This window comes from Cupressus sempervirens, chromosome 7 (genome assembly GCF_028749045.1).
Source record: "Cupressus sempervirens isolate cs-2001-9-10 chromosome 7, ASM2874904v1, whole genome shotgun sequence".
Lineage (NCBI taxonomy): Eukaryota > Viridiplantae > Streptophyta > Pinopsida > Cupressales > Cupressaceae > Cupressus > Cupressus sempervirens.
The window spans coordinates 385,309,495-385,325,575 of record NC_143124.1 but is presented as its reverse complement, the minus strand read 5'-3'; the positions used below and the strand labels follow the sequence as shown (position 1 = coordinate 385,325,575).

Below are 16,081 nucleotides of genomic sequence, written 5' to 3'. Positions count from 1 at the left end.
GCTTAGAGGGAGGGAGAGCTAATTGTACAAGTAGTAATTGAGCAACCACATGCACCCCCTAAAGTTCCAAGCACCTTTGTCGAGGAAAGGACTCGCATTTTACCTAGTTCAACTAATTCACAGAAAGTGGATGATTTTGTATTCAAAGACACAAATGAATTATGTAGAGATGCAGTGGTCCCTGATAGAAATGGGTATGAATTGTTTTAGTTTTTCTACAAAAATAGGGCATTATATGTTCTAGTTTGTAACCCATGGGTGAGAAACTTAGGAAAATTAATTATGCCTAAAGTTTTTATAGATGTTGACCTAGTGAAAGCCCTAATCAAATATTATAATCCTATCAACAAGACATTTCATAAAAAGGATAGATGTGTTTTCCTATCCCTTGGAAAGAGGTTTTCAACTTAGGGGGGGCTATGTGAATGTCCATAGATATGGAGAAATTAACTAAGAATTTAAACAGCCATGAGAATTTTTATATAGGTTCAAATATGACCAGTCATATTCCATCTATGAAGAAGAATGTAGGAGACATTTCAAAGAGGAAGGATTTGGATACATGTATGCCTTTGAAATTCTTCCAAAGAAATTTTTAGAACACTGTGTTTGGAATCAACAAGGTCCTAAGTTTGGATGGAGCTATGGAAGCACTAGGAGGACATTATATTATAGCTTTAAATATTCAAGCCCCAAATCATAATATTGGTTATGATTGTGTGGACTACATCATTGAGAGCATCCATAAGGAGATCACTACTACACAGCAAGGAGGCTTGGTGAGTTTCAAATTCTACCATTACTCTTTACTCATGCACCTAACCCTATTCAAGAATTCAGAAATATTTGACCAAAGTTTCTTCAAGTCTACTCAATAATGGAGAGAGAGATTGCTAGTGAAAAGATGGACAAGTGTATGGAAAATGTTCTATCCTTATTCTAATGTGATTGATTTTTGTAATGATTTTTTTCATCCTCTATTAAAGATGACAGGATTGATAATTGAAAGAATCCCTAGGAATGTAAGAAAGGTTGTTAAACCAAAGCTGTGTTTTGATGTTGCGAAGCAATTAGCTCTTGATTGGGGTAGTGTCTTTTTATTTGAAAAGTATACTATTATTAGGGGTTTTGGATGTCCTCAACCACCCCATATTCTACCTAAATATGTACTAAGAGGTTAGGGTTTGTGGAAATTTTTTGGCAATTAATTTCTTTAAACAAAGAGTACTTAGGCAAAGGTGTTAAGAAAGGAACCTTCCTTTGTAGATGCACCAAAGTGGGAGACTTTGAAATTGGAAAGAATGTCATTGAGGGAACAAATGAATTTTTAAGGAGATATAAAGTACCAACTGGGCCAGCTAGGACTTATGATCCTTCCAGTCTAGTTAGACATGCTTTGAAAATATGAGAGGATATACCCTGCCTCCTACAAAACCAATGTGGGAAGAGGATGTCATTACTGATAGGATAAATGAGGTTGAATGTAGAGAAAGAATGATTAAGTATAGGGATATTGTCATTTTTGAATATTAGATGAAAAAGGAAGATAAAAAATTTCAAAGGTTTTTATCTTGATAAGGATTATTGGTCAGAATTGGATAAATATGTAACAAATTTTGATGAATTGTAGCCCAAGTGCTAGAGGCAATCAGAAAAAAGGTTGACCTTGAGTACTTAGATGATGAGATTATTGTTGAAGTCTCTAATGATAAAGAATAAGCTAATGAAGACAAATATGAAGATGATATTCATGAGAGTTCTGAGTGGGCAGAATAAAGGCACAAGAAGCAAAAAATGATTGAACTACCTTTAAAAGCCCAACAAAAGGCCCTTCAAATCCTACCAAGAGGTAGTAAGTACTTTGATGATATAAGGAGGAGATATTTAATATATCAAGCTTCTAAGGATGAGAAAAGAGAAAGAAGTTGCAGTTAGAAGCTCAAATAATAGATGATAGTGTTGGAGTTTGAAAATGTTACCCATTTCCAATTACCCTGATGAGAACAAGATGCATCTAGGGGTAGCTAACTCCCATTATCAACACATCCATTCAGACACCAAGCCAACTATAAGGCATGACCCTTCTTCTTCTTCAGGCTCTGCAAAACCTAGGCGGGTGAACCTATAGATTCCTTATATGGTACCAGTTGTCAAAGCATACACTGAATCTAATATAAAGCAGATAAAACCCTTATTTCTCCTGATAACTCATGAAATGACATCCATCTACAATAGCTAAATGCAAATCTAGGAATCTCATGAGCTGAGTGAGGGCATTCTATTATAGCTCTTCAACATGAAAGGGGAAAAGCATTTGATTATTGATGTTGATCTCAGCAAAACCTCAAATATGCAGCAGTATAACAGGTGATCCTATAAGTGATCAGTGCCTTATCTATTGGGCAATTCATACAAAAACCTAACACACATCCCTGAAAATCACTGATATGTGCCATACATTAGGACTTCCTGATCTATCTAACCACTTTGTGAACTAGACATCTACATCCTTCTAAACCTCATACTCGACTTATCCCTTCATGAAATCTGCAATCCTATGATGAGGAATCAAGTATTTACATAACTCTTTGAGTCATAAGCAAAATAAATCAACATATACAACCAATAAGTTGCAACTAAATTTCATATTCTTTGTTTACAAAACACAAAAGATCACAAACGGCATGAATGAGAGACAAGATATCAGAATGAAGATTGACTTGCTGCTGCCTTATCATTCATTTCCTTGAAACAAATTACAATAAGATGCATGAAATTTAAATGCAAAGCTACCTAACAGATCAGACTATCTGTATTCTTATTTCTACTACTGTTCACATGAGAGAAATTGCTGAAGAAATATGTGGTATCACAGTATAGGAACATATCAAAACTGGATCCAAAATTTGGTATCTCAGTAGTGACTGGTTTTTCTCCAAAGACTAGAACCCTTACAAATGAAAAAAGAAAGAAAGATATAACAAGAAATGAATTCTCGGATCTGATATGCAATTGCCAGGTGTCCACTTGAAATCCAATCCTCTGTAACTGAAAAACCTCTTTCTTCTTTCATCCCTTCTGATCTGATTTTGTTTCATCATTAATCTGTAACAAACTTGCAAAATATCCTTGCCTAATGATGAAAACCCTTTACTTGCCACAATATCTGATTGCCCCATGAAAAAGCCAGTGAAAATGAGTTTTTACTAAGTAAATAAGAACAAATTTGACCCTAACTGCATTTCCATTGCCTTCTACTGATATCCAGGTCATTATCTTGACAAAAAAAAAAATCTGAACTTCCTGGTATGAATATGGTTGCACTTTAGGTACCTGATAAAAAACCTTGTGTAGCTCAAACTGACTGATACCTGTGCAAAAGCCAACTCCAGAAATGGAAAATTTGGATTCTCACGATTCCAACGGTATATGATAAGGCATATCTAGCCTCTGAGAAACGCCTGAAATCTTCGTTTGAAAAATAGTCCCCTACATGTCAGTTTCTTGGCAAAATAATTTTAAAATGAAAATTTTTAAATCATTTAATTTTTCCTAGCCCTTCCAAATTCGAGTCAACTCTAGGTTTGACCAATGCCACATGTCACTTTCTAATTGGTTGTTATCTCCAGGCGGGACCCACGTTGCATTTTGAATCTTGCCGGATTTTTAGAATTTTTCAGCAACCTCGCTATGTCGCTAGCCGGATTTTCCAAGATTTTCCGGCAAGCGACATAGCGACCTACCGGATTTTTGACTTTTTCCGCCGCCTATAAGCTGCTGACATCATCATTTGGGCATGCATTTTCTTTCAAAATTTACTTCATTCCTTCTAGCCGATTGGGACCCACGAAATCCATCACACATCACACAACTTTCAAAAGCCTTTGTGTTGTTGACACTACATGTTTGAGTGCAAAAGTATTTAAAAAACAAAAACTTCCCTTGTACAAGTCATGTGGGATAATTCGTTTTACATTTCCCTCTATCCTGTAAATGTTGATTTCTTCTGCTGCATATGTGTGAGCTGTTCCAGCTCATTCAGCATGAGTTGCTCATTCTTACATGGAGCTCTAACCTTGTGATTGATAGTTCCACAATGGAGTTTCATTTTTATGTAAATATCCCTTCCTGTTGGTCATTTTTTGCCATGAATCAGCAGACTTTTCATAGTGATGGTCATTTCTTATGCATATGGTCACTTAAAATGAAGCTCCCCCTTCTAAAAAACGTGATACTGTTGCTGGAGGAAGCCATGGGCTTCAAAAACGTGGATACATGCTTCCTTGAGCTTTGTTTCAGCAGCAAATTTGTTCATTTTTCTAAAAAACGTGGGTGTTGTTCCCTCTGGCTGCATTTTGTTTATTTATGGATGTCTCCTTTTAATTCAGCCATGGCTTACCTCGATGTGGCTGCTCCTTTCAATGCCACTCCTTTTAAAATGGGCAGCTCTTTCTATATTTTGGTGCTTTTGCTTCAGCATTTATTCTTCTATTCACGGGCTGCCCCTTTTCATTTTCATCTTCACAGAGGTTGCAGTAGACTATGTAAAAAAAAAAACATGTGGTGAGCCTTTACCATTCTTTGATGCTAATTTCTCAAATGGTGGTTGGCTGCTCCTTCTACTTGGCATGGATTCTCCCCAACGATAGCAGCTTTTCTTTTCCTTATGCCAATTTATTCTTGGCCGGCTCCTTTTTTATAATTATATGGATGCCTCATTTCCTTTATAATGTTGGCAAACTTCTAAAACAATTAAAATTAAAAATCTCCCTTGCTTTGATAACGTGTGGCTTCCATTTTCATTTGGTGAAAAAGAGCAAATGATACTAGGCTTAATCAACACTTGCCTTCTTCTAAAACCTTTCAATATGTTTTGTTCCATTCTACCCGACTTCTTTTAATCAATTGTGGAAATTGTGGATTTGTGTCTGGAGGCTCACCGGCTGGCCTTAAAAACTAATACAATCAAATAACCAGGCCATAAAAATCGGCATGAGTGTTCAATCCTGCACACTCTATCATACTGCAAATTCTTAGCCCATGATGATTTTTCAGTAAAAAGATTTTAATTGCCGAACATCTATACTTCAATTACTCTGCAAGCAAACAATGTTAAAAAACATAAACTGGGCTCGGGTTTGGCATTATAAACTGGGTTATTGATCACTTGGGGTTTTGAAAACTAGGATATAAGTTCTTTGCCATGAAGAGAATATAATTCCATGTTTTGGGCTCATGACGAATTACAGGGCACATTTGGCGAATTTCCGAAAATAGACACTTGGAAATTTTAACTGGCACGTGTCAAAAAGTTATTTTTGGCCAATGTACGGACATAAGAAAGTATGCAAATGGATTCATCATGACTTAAGCATTGGCATACTTCAAGGATTTCTAAGACACAACACAATGGTACAAACCATTTAGGCTAGTCAATCACAGGATCAAAGTTATAACATGCCGAACAGGGGTACGGATCAATCTGGATACCTTAGCCGTAACAAAACAATGCAAATAGGGTTTTTGATCATGTTAGCAAACTGATCAAATGGATTCGACATGATCTAAAAATTGGAACACATGAAGTGTCTTACCCCTAGAACACAATTCAAAAAGAATTTTTTCATTTGGGTCAACTGGGTCAAAGATATTATTGGTCGAACAGGGCTTCCCAGAATTGTGAACAACTAGTTAAATGCACAAAACAATAAATGACCAACTTTGCGGGGTGCAAAACCTAGTCAAATGGATTCAAAATGACTTGAAAATTGAAACATAGGTTCTCTATTATGGACACTAAACATCCCCAAAGTGACTAGTCATGAAATAGTCCTGGGTAAAAGATATTCAGATGCAAACTGGGCCTCTGGTCGCTATTTGACACTTGGTAGAATTGCAAATTTTGACACTAGCTCAAAATGGGACTTCACAGAATGATTCGGGATGGCAAAATAACATTGTGGATCATATTCATATGTCAAATGAAAGGTGTTAAGCCACTCAAACACCATCTAGGCCTCAAGCTACCAATTGACCACATGCATAAAAGGCACTTGAGGACATGATTTTCCAAAATTTTCAAAATGTGACTAAAAATGAAGCATGCAATTTTCAGTCCCAACAGATAGAATCATAGAGGCTCAAGAATTCATGAAAGATGACAATTTTATAAAAATTGACGAATTCAAGAGTTTTCTATTTAAGGTAAAATAAAATGAACTTTCCTTACAAATGAAGCCAAGAGATTCTGATGAAGTAGTTTTTGCACTAGTAAAAAAGCTACAAGAAAATGACCCTACAAGTGAGAGCCTCACTATGGAGGAGGCAAGGGAATTGGTAATGAGGAGTGGCATGATTGTCTTCCCAAGATGGGATCTTAGTTCATCCTTTTTGCTAGATCAAATGAGGAGACAGAAAAAAAATCTCATTTGAAGATGAGAATTAGTATGGAGAATTGAGAGGATCAGGACACAATATAGGTTCTCAAATAATGGCAATTTGGAGTTTAGCTCCTAAGCATGATAAGCCTACCCTAATGGAAATTAAAGAATCCCCTAGGGGAAATGTTATCTTCTAGCATGTTCAATCTACTTCTAGTGATCAAATATTTGGATTGCGTATTTTAGTTGGAATAATGAGAAAAAACAAGATGGATACACTTCAAGCTCAATTAGAAAAAACATATGAGAGATATCTAAGAAAAAAAATGAGCCATGAAGAGGAGATGAAGAAAACATATGTTTTGGAACAAAGGACCATCAAACTTGAAATGGAAATAGCTGACTTGAAAAGGAATGTTAGAAATGATGTAGAGATCCATGACAAGGATGTACAAATAGAAGGCTAGACACATGATATAGGAGAAACATCAAGCTATACTATCGAGATTGATGAAGAAAAACTAGAAGCTAGAAAGGATGTAGAGATCAGAACTATGAAAAATTTGTTGATTCATAAGATCAATGCACTAAAGGCGGTTTCTCAACATGTACATGGCAGCTACCTTGCATTGGAAGGAGTAGAATACAAATGTACAGAGGCAATTGCCCTATTATCTCCACTATTTAGTACATGGGGGCCATATATCCAATTCTTTGATAATCTAGTTACTATGCCTCCACAAAAGAAAGACCAGCCAAAGATAACCATTGTGAGCACCAAAAAGATAATTCATAAGGTAAAGGATTTAAATGGTTTATTTGGAGGTAAGATGCAGCTATTCCAGAATAAATTGAAAATAATTTTTGTAGGGGTACCAAATTTTATACTTATAATTCTAGCCAATGAAGGTAAAATAAAGGACTGGGTAGAATGGTCATCACCTTTTGATAATAGTCTTGATCATCCCATATTTTTGTTCTTTTTGTATCAATGCAAGTGCTACCGCTATCTATGATATGGTTGATATGCTTTATAAGATAGAGGTAACGATGTCCAAGATGGTTGCTAAAGTAAAAGCCATAATTGATGCCAAGTGGACCAAGTTCTTAGAAGATTTGGAAACAATTAGAAGTGCCACCTGGCTTGACATTGAAACAAACATCACCATATGGGAAGTAATAGTAGATATTAAAGCTCTACCATCCCATTAGAATGATTAGACGAAGACAACTATGAGCCTATTGTGAGAAGACAGATAGAGATGGAAGGAATAAAATAATTAAATCAAAGGCTATTTGCATAAATGACATCTAATTTTACACCCATTTTGTTGTCTATTCTCTAGTTGCAAAGAATGAATTAATGTAACCTTCAAAGGATTTTTCCCTTTTTTTTTTACTAGAAAGTTTGACACCTGCCCTCCCATTTGAAGCTTGTTCCAATCCTCCATATAAGGATTCCCAAGATGTGGAGTGATGGTTGGTAATCTATAGAATTTTCATGTTTTATGCCTTTTTTGCAGTCCATCTAGTTTTTATAATTATATGGATGTAATTGGTTCTCTATGCTCCATAATATAGTGAATATTGACTATCAATTGTTAAATTTTGAGTTATTTTTGAGTCTCTGTTAGTATTGTAAGCATTTTCAAAAGGGAAATCACTACAAAAGGAAAGGAAAACTTATATATACCTGTGTATTTGAGTTTTGTCTCCTTCTTTATATATCTGTAATCTTGAGGCTGAAATGAACAAGTTTCTTTTAGTTTCATTCAATTTGAAAGGATTGTATATTTCTTACTAATTGTTGTCAATTCAAAGAATTAAGTAATTTCTTTATGCAGGTGGTAGGGTTTAGGGTTTATGAGAAGGATATGATAAGACTAAATCTCATAGCTCATTGTTGACAGATTTAGTTACAAGTTGATTAAATAGGTTTGAGCTTCTAATTTTGACTCTATATAACAATGGATAAGAAACTGGTCATTTACTCTTAAGTTGCAAACTGATGATTTGTATAATTGTTGAACACATAAATTACAAACAATCAATTTACCATTTTATATAATGAAGAACTAAAATTATTGGTCATTACTTATTTACAGCATCTTCTTAGTTATAATTAGTTGTTGTGATAGGAAAGTTACTATTAAATTATAGAAGAACATTAACCATTGTCTACTATAGGGGATTGTCTTGAAAAGAGGAATATCATAGAAGTTGTCAAATCAATCCCTGAGATCTTCTTGCCTTGGCCCTACAGAGCCTAAAGTGAAGGGAGTCATAGTGATTCTATTGAAGTTGGTCTAGAGCTAAGATTTAGCCCTGTTGAATATAGGATTTATCTGATCCTTAGTCTTTTCCTTGTCTTATGCTTCCTGATATTAGGTTTAAACCCACCTAATATGTTCCTTACCAAGAAAGAACTCCAATATATGGTAATAATGCAAATTAGCAGAATGTCTATGAATACTAACCCTATAGGTAATGAAAGATGAAGATCACATAACAGATCTAATGATGGAGAGAAGAACTAGTTTGTCTATTACAAGTGTAACAATCTTGGACACATTTCAAGGAATTTTAGAGCTCATCTAAGAATTAGAATGGAACTAATTAGAGGAGAAATGAACTCGTATGTCAAACATATAATAACTTCAAAAACACACTTTGAACACATAGCGAGATATTGTAGAATGGACAGAAGGAACTTTAATAGGAATCCTAATAATAGAAGGAACAATAATAAAAATGACAGGAGGAATGACAATGGTAGTGACAACAGTCAGAAAGAAGCAATTAAGGAACATGTTGATGAATTCAAAGAAGCATTTTTGATAGCTAAATATCCAAAAAGCTCTTATATAGTCTTGGAGGAACAATATTTCAATGCACCTGATAAGACATTGAAGTCACTAATTTTTTGTGACTCATCCTACTTGAATTAAGAATTTTTAGAAAAGGGAGTGCATCAGTAGGCCAAAATTAATGTTAGAGGGAGAGTTGGATGTTGCACAGTTAATAGAAAGTTAAGGACATGGAGAGAAAGTTATGGTCACATGCACAAGTCTAGATATGATCTTAGCGAGCAAGAATCTAAAAAACAAGCTTATTGGTAAATAGAGATAATATTTGAATTTGTGGTAGATATGCATTTAATGTGTAGTGTGATTTGAAATGATTTAAGGATTGCAAGTAAGATTGTATGTATCATTTCTTCATGTGAAGTGTCTTGAGTGAATTGAAGAGAAATTTCATAGTAGATTGAAGTGCAAATAGAATTTTGTGAAGCACAAAGTTGTAGAAGCCCTAAATCACATTTTTAACATATTTTATGGAGTTTGAATCCAATTTTTCAATTTTTACAATTACAGTTTCAATGGCTAGTCAGACTATGTCTGATGTAAGTGATAGACAATGATATGTGTTTAAGAAATATCCATTTGTTTTTCATTTGGATGACCCATTGGGCACATTTTTGCAAGTTTCAAATAATGTGCTTCATCTTGAGGATATCAAAGGCTATATTCACTATAAGATAGAAAGTATAGGTGAAGATGATATTCATCAAGATTTGGGAAAAATGTGTAACAATGATCTAACCTTGAAGTTTGAGTATGCACACCTAGATGGCTTAAATCTAGTCAAGTGCATGTTTTACATAGATTTTGATAATCATGATTGGACTCAAATTTTTCTAAGTAGGGTACACATTGATTTATTATCACTAGGTGATGTGCAGATAGTTATTGACAATGACCTAACTCACAAGATCACAAGATTGAGTATTAAAGGATATAATCCTATTAATGAGAAGAATGATAGGAAGATGGTTGACACAAGCCTGGATACTAGGTTTGATGGAAGAAACATGAAGGTAGACTCCACTCAAGAAAAAGGAATAAAGACACTAAGCAAGATATTAGGGTACAAGTTCAACCATGGATCAAGGGTTAATCAATACCAACTAGATTTTTGTATGTAGCTTATGTAATGAAAATTCAAGGGAGAAAAGTTAATCTATATGAGATTATCAGATTGCAATTGTTGGATAACATTGCAAAGTTAAAGAAGACAAAGAGCATAGTTTTTAGATTCAAGTCCATACTAACTCATTTATTCTTTTATGCTACAAAGAAGTTTCCTAGAATGACAAAATGGGATAGCAATGAGTATACAATGAACATGGTGACTCAATGCTACATGTAAAAGTTAGAAAATATTAGAGATAATGACATAGATAGGATGATGAAGAGTTTTCAAAAAAAAATGAAATAGAGGTATAGAATACCTCCCTCCATGGTAGAGAAATATAAGGATGAAATATGCTTCATGGTGGAAACTAATAATACCTATGTGGAAGCTATAATACCAAGGGTAAAGTTCATTGAACCCATGGCATATGAGATGAGTGTAGAGCTCATAGAAGGGTATGCACATATCATACTCTAGTTAAAGAAGGACACAGAGTGCTCTAGATGGGGAACTTATGAGGAGAAAATGAGAATAGTTCAATCAGACCTACATAGCAAAGAGAGGAAGAAGAAAGTAGAGAAAGTAATTGATTCCATCTTTAAGGAATCAAGAATGACCTAAGAGGAATTCAACAAGGTAAAAGGCATAGCACTAGAGATTAGGGCAAGTGCGTAGTCTAAAGTGATAGCAGCAACTCCAATTTCTATTGTAGGACCTTCAAAAGGTGTAACCTTTCCTAAACAAAGTGCGCCAAGTACCTTATGCCACAACTGTGTAAGTGCAACCTATAAGGACAAGAAGTGAGCAACCAAGAAGGAAACAAGAGGTGGAAGAACTTGTTATGTAGATAAAATCAAAGAGATTGGTGAAGGTGAAGCAAGAACCTACACCATCACCAAAGAAAAGGGTCAAGTAGACCACTAGTGGACCACGCAAGAGAAGGAAAATAATGCAAGTAAGTGAATCTAAGAGTTATGAGGATGAAGATGGAGATAGGCCTATAGTGCAAGATGCATAGGAAGGTAGAACTATAGTTGGAAAAAGGGCATGGAACCAAAGGTAGAGAACCTTAACATATAGATAATAAATGATGACAATTTTGTTCAATTGAATAAGTATTATAACTTTTACAGTAATATGGATAGAAGGTAGTTATAAGATCCTATAGTGAGAAATATGATTGTAAGATATAAGAAATTTGAGAATATATAGAATAAGATACTATAAGTTATGTATAATAGGCTTATAAATAGAAAGAAGAGAATATTGGAAGATGATATGAACATGAGAATCACTATGATAAATAAACTATGTGAAGTTGACTCCAAGGAGGATTCAGATAGAATTTTGAAGGGTATTGAGCCCTTGCTGAGGAACAAAAGAAGAGAAATCCTTCTAATGGAAGGCAATTATGAAGATGTTAGAAAAGAAATAGAGGATGCAATTGTAAAATACATGACCATAGCTCTAGAGGTAAGTGCACAGTCCAAACCTATGAGCCTAGTCTATGTACAAGTAAGTACACTTTCCAATAAAGAGGAATAAGCAAAGGAGACACAACAAGCACTTTCAATAGTACACATTGTTATGGGTATTGAATCCATGCAAGTGGATAGTATGCACATAACTGTGGACACAAAAAAAAACCTTTTGCAGCCTATGGCCAAACTATTTTTGGCAATATTATAGCTTACTCCATCTCAGATGATGATGGAGAAGAAGAAGAAAGAAGAGGAGCAGAAGAAGAAGAGAAGAAGAAAGAAATAGAAATGTTAGCAGAAGAAAATAGAATAAAGGAAGGTAAGAAAAAGGAAGAAGATGAGAAGAGAAAGGAAGGAAAAAAGAAAAAGAAACAATAAGAGCAGAAGAAAAATGAAGATTCTGAACTTAAGCATAAGGGGAAGATTGTAATGCAAGAATCAATATTCTTTCCCAATCTAAAACATGTGGATTCAAAAATTGGAAAGGTAGTGTTTGAGCATGAGGCTGAGATACCTTATGTAGGCCTCAAAATTATATTTTTTATAGTACTAGTAGCTAGCCCATCACAAACAATATTAGATGATAAAGATCATAAAGGATTCATGAGCTCATTGAGCAAGTTGTTTGAGAAGAACAAATCAATAATGTCTTTGGAGAAGACATTAAATAAATTCTTGGACAGAATATAAAAGACAACTACTACAACTATAGAAAATCAAGACTTATAGTCAAAGGCCAAGGAGTTGGTAAAAACCTTTGATGAGGAACTCACAACTCTAGTAGATGTAGCTTTAGCACAAGTACAAGCTAAACATGATGCATCACTATTTAATACAATATGCACCAATGTTTGAAATGATCTAAAGGCACTTGATGAAAGCATGAAGTGTCAAGGAACTAAGAAAGCACATTGATGAAGAAAAAAGGTTGTATGAACAATATGCATTGTCATACAAATACATGACTAATTTTGATAGCCAAATAAAGGGTAAGTTGAGTGAACTTGAAACACTCACTGTTAAGTTACAACTCCTAGAGACCAATATTGAGGATTGTGGAGTAGAAGTTGAGAATGTACATGATGTGATCAGAGGCTTGGAATCTAATAAGGAGAAGGAAAAAAAGATATTCTATAGTCTTAGAGAAATTTTTTCAGCAAAGATCAGCATTTTGTAGAGGCAATTAGAGGAATGTCTTGCAACAAAGACTTCCTATGACAAATTTTCCTATAGTAACTTAAAGACAGTTGAAGTGATATCTTATGCACTATGCACACTAATCAATATTTTAGATATAGTGAAGGAGAATTCAAAGAAGGAAGTGGAAAGACTAAAACTTGTATATGCAGATTTCTTTTCCAAAATATTGAGTTGATCAGCAGTAGGCCAACCATTTTTTGTTGACACGGTGTTTGACACCTTTGCCATTGATGTCAAAGTGGGAGTAATATGTAAGGAAAATTGTATAGTTGTAAGTTTTAAATTCTATATGTAAGGGGAAGTACACTTTGTATTAATGTAAAGGAGTGATAAGGAATGTAATGATCCATCAAAACATAAATAAAATTGTTATGTTTTGAAGGCATTTTTGTGTGGTTACTTTTATTTATTTTTACTATGTATGACATCATTTTGAGACTTAATCAATTTTCCCAAATGTTGCCATCAATGCATTAGCAATATGGTCAGATAGAAGTACCGATGGTTGTCATTTATGGCAACATATATTCAACATCCCATTTATGCATTTAGAGTTAGAAAATTGTCGTAAGTGTTAGATAGTTTACATCATTCTAGAAATATATGTCAAGTGTACAGATATATTGTTGAGAGCTAGATAATGTGCAGCTAAGGAAATCTCTATGATAGTGTCATGATGATGTATGCTAGTGTGCAAATGTGTATAAATAGTACAATGTGAGTTACAATTAAAATACCAGTGCAGGTGTTTTATAGTATAGAACAAAGTGTACCATAAAATTAGATTGTATGAGTTGAGGAATTATTTTGGTAACAAAATAATTACTAAGTCATGATGAGTTGACTATTTGGATATCATTCCATAAGTTATTTCATATTATGTCAAGCGTGTCAAAGTATGAAGGCCTATTAAGAAGTTAATTATGAATATGAGAGGTTTAAGTAAAGATATTATCTTGCAAAGATAAGTGTGTGATGTATGATGAACTATGTGACATATATATGACATATACAAGATTTATGATTGATGATATGTGAAATACATCTGATGTTTGATCAGAGCAAGTGTGAAATACAATAGAAAAAAAGTATTATATGTATATATATTCCTATGAAGAACTCAATTATATAATTACATGTTAGGGTAGTGGGCTCTTCTTGCATACATTGTATTTGATCCACCAATTCATAATAGGGTTAAAGAAACTTTTAGTAGGGTTAAGGCTTCTAACAAGGACTCGGGACACAATATGTACTTCATAGACTCCTAACAGGGTCAATATCCTTAATAAGATACTATTATTTAGTGAATCATCTAGTGGGTATCATTCCCACCAGGGTTTTCCTTTGGCTAGGGTTTCTCTAGTTAACAAATAATGGTGTTATGAGTTTTAGATTATGGTAAAAGCAAGTTTTGAAGGGACCCAAAACCCTTTCTAAAAAACTAAAGATGAACATTAAAGCACCACCAGGTTTTACAAGGACCTAAAACCTATAGTTTAAAACATCTAAACTAGGTTTTATAGGGACCTAAAACCAAAAGTTTAAATCATAAAAAGTGACCAAGTTTTATAAGGACCTAGAACCTAGAGTTTAAACAAATTGGAAAGCAAAAAGTAAAAATAAAAAAAATCACCCAGACCAATAACCATCACACCTACTCCACAACCAACAACTACATTAGCTCTTTGATAATGTTTGCCAACTCTTTACCTACTTTTGTAGTACTCTGGATTATGTTAGCCAGAGTAAGAATAGGAGCCTCAAGAGCCCTAGAAATCTTTTTCCTTGTACTCTATCTAATTCTCTTACTAGGTCCTCCTGGACTTCCCATCCCTACATTACTAGGAGATGTTATCTCCTCATTACTCTTCTTACCTAGACTGGTCACCATAGCACATAGACTAGAAGTGACCTGTTCCATTTTTTGACAACTTTCCTTATTAAGGTAACAAAGCTCCTACTCATATTATTTAATATTTTCAAGGATGTTATCAATTTGCACTTCCATCTAAGTTATCTTAGTGCATTCAACATCCAATTCTTTCTTCATAACCCCTAATTTCTTCTTAAGAACCGCAATTTTATTATATAACCAAGAATCACCCTAAACAAAAGTCTTTGATTTAAGCTTATCAGTGTGAAGAAAGGAAATTTTTGCATCCTGAGAGTCGTCCCTCTCATCAACCATATCCCTAAGCTCAGAACCAACTGTAGTAGTCACAGTATTGATCTAGGTATCTGTATTAATATCCAGATTCTCCATCCTTTCCTCATTTTCTTCTTTACTCTGGCTATTGTCCTTACCCATAAGGCCTTTGTCTTCAATCTCGTTACCAGTATCCTCCTCCATTTTGTCCTCACTAGAATTTTAAGAAGGGTGATCACTTTGATAATGGTATTATGAGTTATCTATGTGCGTAGTCATATTTACTGTTCAATATGGTTTACTTTCATATGTGAGTTATAAAGTAATTAAAAATATTTAGTTGTCTTCAAAACTTTGTAGAATATTGATTCACACCCCCTCCCAGTCAGTATTATCTATTTCTAACAGAAACACCAAGAAAAGTGGCCAATTATACATGAGATAGACAAATGGGCTTTTATTCATCCACTTCCTAATAAACATGTCAGAAGTTAGAATAGAGATCTAGTATTTTAAGCACTATGTGACAAAAAAAAGTTTCATCACAACTTGAGGTAATGCTTAAGTTCTTACCATTAATTGAAACAACAAATCAAGAGTGATTGCTTCATATAACCAATAATTTCTTTGAAGAGGAAAGACATAGGTCACAAAAACAACCAAAAGAATAGATAGACATATAGCATGATTTGGGGAGAGTAAAATTTGGATTGATTGGTACACAAATTCCTCTTGTTGTTTATGGTGTTGACTAATATAGGAAACAATGGATGAGAAAGTATAGATACAGTGATGGAAAATATATTACGTAACTAGAACAACTTGTAAGCTTAGATTTTCATAATATTTTCATTCAATTTCTACAAATAGGTACTATGAAATAGTCTCATGATTGC

General features: G+C 34.2%; 1 pseudogene; it reads right to left on the bottom strand.

Moving 5' to 3' along the window:
* Positions 1-15,389, bottom strand: part of LOC149547101 (alpha-galactosidase-like) — a 71,727-nt pseudogene extending 56,338 nt beyond the window's left edge.
* Between the last annotated feature and the right edge of the window lie 692 nt (positions 15,390-16,081).